The following is a 9,659-nucleotide window of genomic DNA, read 5'->3' as shown; positions in this document are numbered from 1 at the left end:
CGGGCGCGGTTCGCGTACACGACTTTTTGGGGTAAATAGCGATGGTGTCGGGGAGGGCCGCGAAAACAAGGAGGGCCGCCAACCTACGGAGCGCGGAATAACCGTTTTTCGGCCGTAAATTCAAAGCCGCTGGCGTGGCGTTTAAACCTGAGCTTTACTCGAACACCTCGCTCCCGAACTCCTCGCGAATTTCTCGCAGCCTCTTTTTCATCTTTTCGCGCGTTTCCAGGGAGGGCCCTTTCTTGCTTTTTTCTCACGCGATGCGAGGCCGTGTCGAGCTCTGATAGCGGCCTTGAGCGCGTAGTATCCCTCTTGTTCCTGAAGTATTAGCCGAAACTCTTCGTCTGAGATATGCCCGTCTTGCAGAGCCTTAGAGACCAGCTCGCTGATCAGCTCAAACCATCGTGTCTTCGTGTTTAGCCACCTTGCTCGTAAGACCCCTAGAGACTACCCCCGCGCCCGCGCCCACGACACCGACCAGCCCAGCGACCCCTGCCAGCGGACCGCCGATCAGAACCCCTATCCCACTCAAAGAGACCCCCACCCCGGCACTGGAAAGCGCCCCTGCAGCGATGCCGGACGCCACAGACACAGCATGGGTAACGGCAAAGGCGCGCTTATACTTCTTCCGCACCTGTCGATGATGCGTTATCTCGTTGTCTAGAACCGAGTGTCACATATTTTCTGGAGTCGGAAGCTTTGCACGTCGCCGTCGCTGGGAAGCGAGGGGTATATGGCACCGCTGCTAACGTCGCTGTTTGCCATGCTTGTTATGTCGGACCTAGGTTATCTCTAATACGAGGCGAACAGGCTTGCCCTTAAAGTCCACCCGTCTACCGCGGTCATCCCTGATCCATATTTGGATACTCGAGACAAACTCAGAGGAAGATGCTGCGACACAAACGGGGATGTCGGGTCCATAGACTACTTTCTCGTGCGGCCTCCCGCGGGTTTCTAGGCAAGCGAGAACGTTTGAAGGCTCGTCTAAGGCGAGGCATTGCGAGCGGTCTACGATATCGCAGAAGATGTAGAGGGCCTCTATTTTCGGCAAAGCCACCTTATGTGGGGGCCCCCCCACGGGCAGTGCTAGGCCCCGCCCCCACAACTGATCGTCTTTAGCCTCTAGGCCAAATAGTGCGCAAAGCTCGGCATTCAGGAACGCAACGCCTTTGGACACGAGCGCGGTCTTCCTGGTGAGGGGATCCAGCTTCGCGGTCAGAATCTTGCTTTCAGCGCGGTTGATCGTTTCCACGATGGACTCGGCCGTGTGGTGCCCGGCTGGCAGAGTAGCGATGGGCGGGAGGGAGGCTATAGTCGTTATCTGATGCTCCCGCTCGAGATTATACCAGCTGTTAAACAGCGAGCACTGCCGGAGCGCCACGAAGCGTGGGCGCCTTATCGGCTGCTCGAAGAAGAGCGTCAGTTCGCCTCCGGTGAACACAGCATGTAGGACCACCATTGTGTTGAACATAGCCCGCCTTCGTGTTTAATAGGGCTGAGCATGGATTGGGAAGGCTGGCGGATGCTGAACGAGGAGGCGATTCCCCGAAGGGAGGAGGAGGAGACGAAGCGGCAGTTGCGGCGGGAGCCTCTATAGCCGAACAATTCAAACTCGCAAAAACCGGTTTCCTTAGGTTTCTGACCCTCGCGCAAAAGCTGCTCTACGCCGTGCCAACGACCCCCGTGGAGAGCACGGCCTCAGACATCACCCCACTACTCACGCAGCTAGAGATACACGTGGCTGAGGACAAATCATTCACGACTAGGGTCCGAGACATATTCAAAGAGACAGTAGTCACGCACAAGTCCGCCAAGGAGTCTCGCCGGTGGCTATCGGAGCCTTCCTGTGGGTACTGGCCACAGCAACTCAACTTTGCGGTCTGGTGCGCAACCGCCGGATGTGGGGTGTCCCTAGTCGACCCCGCTTTCGCCACGCTCCCCTCTGTCATCAGGGGATTTCAAAGGTTTCACGTCTACTTTACCACCCGGAGGATACTCTACGAGCTCGGCGCCCCCCTGCCTGGCGACAGCCCGTTCACGCAAAAAGGTAACCCCTACAAGAAGGCCGCTTTCGAGCGTCTATGTATAGAGTTCGGTTTGCCGCGTAAGCCGGACTTCCGATGGAAAGGCGGGCGGAACCACGGGCTAGGCGATGTGTTTGTGTTCTACCCGGGGGAGGGGTATCGCAACGTGCACGTGATCCGTGGCTACGACACGGCGGCGGACGAGTACCCGAGCCACCTCAATCTGTTTAGCGACGAAGGTGGGACGTACAATAGTGGGAAGCAGGTGGGTTACATACGCAACGACGACCACGGGGGCGTGCAATATAGCTGGTTTGCGCCTCCCAAAGGTGAGGGGCTGACAAAAGCAGGGCTAGGAAGACTCGATCGCTCGGTCGAGGCGTTCGTCTACACAGTGCTTGGCGCTCAGGTAAACGTCCGTTTCTCTATCGCGGGGGCCGGTGGGCCGGCCATGGAGGCGCAGGCGGAGTTCACCAAGCTGCTTGAAGACGCGATTATAGAAAACGACATCGCTCAAAGCGTGCAAAGGTACCAGTTAGCCGTGCAGGAGGCCAAGGTGAGACTGAGTCTTGCGGTAGCACCAGGAGTGTGGCTGATGCCGAGCGATCTGGTGATAAACACGCAAAGCGTCGTGGGCTACAACAATAAGCTGCAGAAAGCAACGGACTCCATGACGCTCGGCGCAAACGCGATCAACACCGAAACAAAGCCAGTCGGTGCTCATAACATGGCAGGTGGGCATCCTAGGGTGCAACACGTGACTGACCCTGGGATCGGCCGCGTGCCGTCCCGGCGGCAAAGCAAGGATTCCGCCCCTGCGAAGATGCACGCAGAGGGCGCGGCCCCTGCCCCCTCTCCACGTACGCACGCTGCGCATAGCATGACTGCCGCCGGAGCGGGCGAAAAGAGTGACCACACCGCCCTCAAGGCGGGGTTGTCGGCACTCGCGGTGGCCGCGGCGTATTACTTGTTCCGATGACTGCTTTGCATTCGACGAACCAAGAACGCGGCTACGGCTAGAATGAGCAGCCACACATTTTCGCCAAGGAATTTCACCGCTTCCCCTGCAGCCTTAAACACGAAGTTCGCGATGCTGCCTACTAGCCCAGAGAGAAGCTCGCCTAGCATTTTCCCGATGGCCTTAAGCCCGTTACCGACCCCTCTGGCCACGGAGGAGAGCGACTTGCCGAGCGACGTCACAATGGCCGCGATCGTCGTCGCTACGGCCAACCCGATAGCGGTGACGGTAAAGCCGTACTTTTTGAAGATGGCTTTGATGCGCTCTCTTAGCGGCTTTTGGTTCTCGAGCTCTCGGTTTTCGCGTTCTAGTTCGTCAATCTCGGACAGCCTCTCCTCGCTGCGCTCACGGTCCTCTTAGCGGCGACTCTCTGACGTGTTAGGGTCGTCGATGGTCTCCCTGTCTGCGGCTACCACCCCTTGCAGCTCTTGGACTCGTTCCGTGTTTTCCTGGATGACCGCGTCTACCTCTGCCAGGGACCCCATCGCCAGCTTGAAGCCTTTCAGCTTTGCAACGTCCTGTCGAACGCCCCCGTTCTCATTGAACAGCTGTCCTGGTTCAGTCCAACCCCCTTTGCCGAGGTTACGAACCCGTATTAGCGTCTTCCCCCTCTGGTCTGACTGGAACCGTATCAGATTCTCGTTAAGGTCTGGGTATTTCTCCCTGAGGGACTGGAGACCGAGTCTTGTCGCTGCACCCTCTGTGGTGAACGAGGTTTCAGCGGTCGTTTGCGTTGCGCTTCGCGTAGCCATGCTATGCGCAGCATGCATACGCGATGACATGCTCGTCATTGGGATCGACTCCCCATCGTCAGGGTCAAACGGGATAAGGGGCGTCGTCTAGTCGTCCCCCGCTCCGCGATCGGCGGACGCACCCGGCAAGGTATCGTCAATGTCAACGTCAACATCACCCATGATGCGTGAGCATAACTCGTGCTATGCTATATTAGACATGTCTAACAGTCCGCACCATAGCCACGCGGCTTCGTACTTTATATATATATAGTATATATACGTATACGATGTCAGTCAGCGATAAACTTGACCCCCAACGAACACCCAGAACTCCTCTGGGGTTGAAAGCCGAGAGAACTGTTCGTATATAGCGTGAATAATGCTACTAACACGTTACGTAGCTTGCGTATATAGCGTCCATAAGGCTACTAGCCCGTTACGTAGCTTGCGTATATAGCGTGAATAATGCTACTAACACGTTACGTAGTTTGCGTATATAGCGTGAATAAGGCTACTAACACGTTACGAAGTTTGCGTATATAGCGTGAATACTACTAGCCCGTTACGTAGTTTGCGCATATAGCGTCAATAAGGCTACTAGTCCGTTACGTAGCTTGTGTATATAGCGTCAATAAGGCTACTAGCCCGTTACGTAGCTTGTGTATATAGCGTGAATAAGGCTACTAGCCCGTTACGTAGCTTGTGTATATAGCGTGAATAACGCTACTAACACGTTACGTAGCTTGCGTATATAGCGTCCATAAGGCTACTAGCCCGTTACGTAGCTTGCGTATATAGCGTGAATAATGCTACTAACACGTTACGTAGTTTGCGTATAAAGCGTGAATAAGGCTACTAACACGTTACGTAGTCTGCGTATATAGCGTGATTAATGCTATTAACACGTTACGTAGTTTGCGTATATAGCGTGGATAATGCTACTAACACGTTACGTAGTTTGCGTATATAGCGTGAATAATGCTACTAACACGTTACGTAGTTTGCGTATATAGAGTGAATAATGCTACTAACACGTTAAGTAGTTTGCGTATATAGAGTGAATAATGCTACTAACACGTTACGTAGTTTGCGTATAAAGCGTGAATAATGCTACTAACACGTTACGTAGCTTGCGTATATAGCGTGGATAATGCAACTAACACGTTACGTAGTCTGCGTATATAGCCTGAATAATGCTACTAACACGTTACGTAGTTTGCGTGTATAGCGTGAATAATGCTACTAACACGTTACGTAGTTTGCGTATAGAGAGTGAATAATGCTACTAACACGTTACGTAGTTTGCGTATATAGCGTGAATAATGCTACTAACACGTTACGTAGCTGGCGTATATATCGTGAATAATGCTACTAACACGTTACGTAGTTTGCGTATATAGCGTTAATAATGCTACTAACATGTTACGTAGCTTGCGTATATATAGCGTCCATAAGGCTACTAGCCCGTTACGTAGCTTGCGTATATAGCGTGAATAATGCTACTAACACGTTACGTAGTTTGCGTATATAGCGTGAATAATGCTACTAACACGTTACGTAGCTTGCGTATATAGCGTCCATAAGGCTACTAGCCCGTTACGTAGTTTGCGCATATTTCGTGAATAAGGCTACTAGTCTGTTACGTAGTTTGCGTATATACCGTGAATAAGGCTACTAGCCCGTTACGTAGTTTGCGCATATAGCGTGAATAAGGCTACTAGCCCGTTACGGAGTTTGAGCATAAAGCGTGAATTAGGCTACTAGCCCGTTACGCAGTTTGCGTATATAGCGTCAATAAGGCTACTAACACGTTATGTAGTTTGCGTATATAGCGTCAATAAGGCTACTAGCCCGTTACGTAGCTTGCGTATATAGCGTGAATAAGGCTACTAGCCCGTTACGTAGCTTGCGTATATAGCTTGAATAATGCTACTAACACGTTACGTAGTTTGCGTATATGGCATGAACAAGGCTATAGCCCGTTACGTAGTTTTCGTACTGCTTCGGGGAAACTCTTAACCTGATGTTTCTTCATGTTTTCGTAGACCCTCTTGAAGGCTGGGTCTGTACTTCTTGAAAAAAGCATTTCTGTACTACTGCTTAGCAACGTGGCGAACTTGAAGTTGGTGTTTGGATCTGTGAACTGAGAAAAGGGTATAAATAGTTTGTCATGTTGTATGTTATTGCCATCACCACCATCATCATCATCATATACGTTTCCCTAATTTGATTATTCTGCATTTAATTTCGCTATGCGCAACGATAGAACGCCAAAGTTACCGTGATACTGCTTGAGGTAGTTTATGAGGGTTTGCTCTATTCGCGTTTGAGGTTTATTTTGATTGAGCTACACACGAGACGTTTTAAAATTCGAAAACAGTTCCGCGTGTTTTTCGTTGTGTTCCTATATCCGCGAAAGGAACTGAATACGGTTGTTCCGTTTAGAGGTGAAGAATCGGAACGCTAATGGCACGCTTCGGAACAAAAGGACTTGTTTGTACAATGAAGAACAAAATGTTCCCTTTTCGAAGTCCACAAAGGAACTGTTGGTCCTAATTGATGCAATTAGGAACAACAGTTCCTTTTTTGACGCGTTCCCAATTGAGGACCACCACTCAAAAAGAACAAAAGTTCCTTTTGCTACGGTTAATAGACTTAAAAGGGAACGCCTGTTCCGCCTTTGGTTAAAAGTATAGGAACAGTTGGACCGATTTGGCCTAAATGGTGCCGTTTCTTTTCGAAAAGGAACAACAAAAGGGCCACAATGGACCGAAGTGGGGTGTTTTTTTTCTGCTTCGGTTGATGCTTGTCATTCGTTACTATTTGTTTACCACTGCCATACTGTACTGCATTCATTCAAATTGGTTTTATTTCTGACAAGGAAAAGTGTTTTTCTCCTATTTGGCTAAATAGGCGGTGTTCCGATACGTACAGGTCCTCATTTTTTGAGACACGCGTTCACAATTATCGGTTCATTTTAATGAAAATATCCTTTTGAGTTTAGTTTTTGGATGCGAATCGAAAGAGCAATGCCTTACGAACATTTAGAGTGCTAAAAATCTCAAGTGCGACTGACCGTTAAAATCTGCCAGTGAGACGAAAGGCAGAGGAACAAAAATTTGGGAAACGATCATCATCATCATCATCATCATCATCATCACCATCACCATCACCATCACCATCACCATCACCATCACCATCACCATCACCACCACCACCACCACCACCACCACCACCACCACCACCACCACCACCACCACCACCACCACCACCACCACCACCACCACCACCACCACCACCACCACCACCACCACCACCACCACCACCACCACCACCACCACCACCACCACCACCACCACCACCACCACCACCACCACCACCACCACCACCACCACCACCACCACCACCACCACCACCACCACCACCACCACCACCACCACCACCACCACCACCACCACCACCACCACCACCACCACCACCACCACCACCACCACCACCACCACCACCACCACCACCACCACCACCACCACCACCACCACCACCACCACCACCACCACCACCACCACCACCACCACCACCACCACCACCACCACCACCACCATCACCATCACCATCACCATCACCATCACCATCACCATCACCATCACCATCACCATCACCATCACCATCACCATCACCATCACCATCACCATCACCATCACCATCACCATCACCATCACCATCACCAGCACACTGCTTGCTGGCGGAAAGTGTTGCTTTACATCTGGTGTGTCAACACGTACTCGTGCTACCTGTGTTGACCTCGATTAGGGGTGAAATATGGCAAGCCGCTACGCTCCAATTATAAGGCATTCGCATTTATGGTAAAAAACGCATATATTTTCCTTACCTTTTTATCGTGTATACTTTTGACAGCAAGGAACTCGTCTGTATTAACCAATGAAGCAGCGAGATTAGCCGTGTAAGTCGACGCTAAGATGAGCGTACCGAACGAAAAAACAGCAGACACCGCGCGTGCACTGTTGTTTCTCGGTGTGACATTGTCTAACTGGAGCTTAAAGACGGTGCTGTATATATAGGACATACAGGCAGGCACGTCAAACAAGAACCTCAACCGGGCATAGCCTGTCTTATAGTGACCATACAAACTATAATGATCTAACGACCACACAATGAGAAGAATGACGTTCACGGTTGCAAGCAAAACAAGCCAAAGGTTTGTATCAAATGGATTTAGACACCCGAACTCAATGTCGTCCATTTGTTTATCCTTGGAGTAATGGAGCATAAGTTTGGTCTCTCCGTATAAAAACGCATTGGAAAAGTCAACAACGCGTTGTCTAGCTTCCAGAATCGTCAAAGTTGTCAAAGCCATATCCGCTTTTCCCTGTACAAGCTCATTAATCATTCCATTCCATGTTTTCGTCTCCGGGTCAAAAGCTCCGTAAATACCGTCTTCAACAAAGTACAACTCAGCCGTCACCCCCAGATCCATTTCTAAGAGAGTCAATACGTCAATTACGTATCCAATACAGCAACTTCGTACGACCTTCACTTTTGTGGTGTTCTTAACAGGGTCTTTGGTCCTTTTGTAGCGAACGCACAGATGTGACAGCACGCATTCTTCATTCTCCGCCACGTTATCCTTGCTAACAATCACAAGCGGGTCCTTGGGAGTAGTCACCATCCGGATGAAGTTTGAAGTGTTCGAGGTGTCAAAAGTCTTTGTCCAAAACTTGCTGTCCAGACGAACTTCTGTATTCATCGCTTTTCCCACCCGCTCCCATTCAATGAGTCCACTTGAGTTTCGCACAGTTTTCACAATTTCGTAAATAGTGCTTGTTCTTTCGCCGTTAATGTTGAAACGCACTGGACCTGTTTTCCCAGTGACGTTTTCCTGAATCATTTTCCTGAAACACCAACAAATTAATAACAAGTTAATAACAAGTGAGCGGCTTTAATGAGTCAACAGGGGAGTTATATATCGAGGTGAGGTGAGGTGAGGTGGAGTGGGGCGAGGTGAGGTGAGGCAAGGCGAGGTGAGGTGGAGTAGGGTGAGGTGAGGTGAGGTGGAGTAGGGTAGGGTGAGGTGAGGTGAGGTGAGGTGGAGTAGGGTGAGGTGAGGTGTGGTGATGAGGCAAGGTGAGGCGGATGAGGTGAGGTGAGGTGAAGTGAAGACTAAGGCGAGGTGTTGGTGGAATGACTTTTACAAGGTAAAGATCACTAGAGACAAGGACTTGTAATGTGCATTTACGTGTGAAAGCTTTTGCGGTCGATCCACGGCGACCCGGGCTGCTCACACGTTCTGCCAGATGCTCCGCCTACTCTCAGCCATTCTCTCTCAAAGGTTTGATTGAAAAGCATCATTGCGTCATAGACCAGGTCCGGCCACTTGTAAGCTTTGCGGATCCCAAGAACTCCGACCGGGAGGGCTGTGTCCAAGGCTTCGTTAGTCATGTATTCCTCTCGAAACAACACCCAAACAAACGTAGAAGTCGGAATTCCGAACGAAGAAGAAGCTTGAAAGATGAGCTTTGCCATAGAGAGCACACAATCGAGTACAACAACGCAAGACCCGCTCTTATTGATTGACAAAATCTCCTTGGAGATTTGGAAGATCTCGGACTCAGGGGAACGTCCGCTGACCAAATCGAAGAGCTTAAAGGATATGACGCGCTCTTGAGCGTTTTTTCTGAGGGAGGAGATGGCCAGGGAGGCTTTGTTTGAGCTGAATGCCACGATGCACGGATGCCCCATTTCGGATGCGAGGCCGACCACAGCCTCGGCGCGCGTTGCACTCTGGGGCAGCATGTTGATTCCGTGTGATTGCTGTGGGAAGTAACGTCAAAGTCAGTGTTGAAAATCCAGGCTCTTTTGTGTGCC

The 9,659-nt window shown here is 50.6% G+C and overlaps 1 protein-coding gene and 1 long non-coding RNA gene across 3 annotated transcripts in view; both read right to left on the bottom strand.

Moving 5' to 3' along the window:
* The window catches only part of LOC116614704, a 54,884-nt gene that overhangs the window by 33,269 nt on the left and 11,956 nt on the right, over positions 1–9,659 (bottom strand). The window lies entirely within an intron of this gene.
* LOC125559042 lies at positions 8,601–9,092 on the bottom strand. The gene is made up of 2 exons (XR_007306293.1): positions 9,031–9,092; positions 8,601–8,686 (listed from the first exon to the last, which is right to left on the bottom strand). It is a non-coding gene; the product is annotated as an uncharacterized LOC125559042 (long non-coding RNA).

This window comes from Nematostella vectensis, chromosome 13 (assembly GCF_932526225.1).
Source record: "Nematostella vectensis chromosome 13, jaNemVect1.1, whole genome shotgun sequence".
In the NCBI taxonomy this organism is placed as follows: Eukaryota; Metazoa; Cnidaria; class Anthozoa; order Actiniaria; family Edwardsiidae; genus Nematostella; species Nematostella vectensis.
This window is presented reverse-complemented; position numbering and strand designations above follow the sequence as displayed.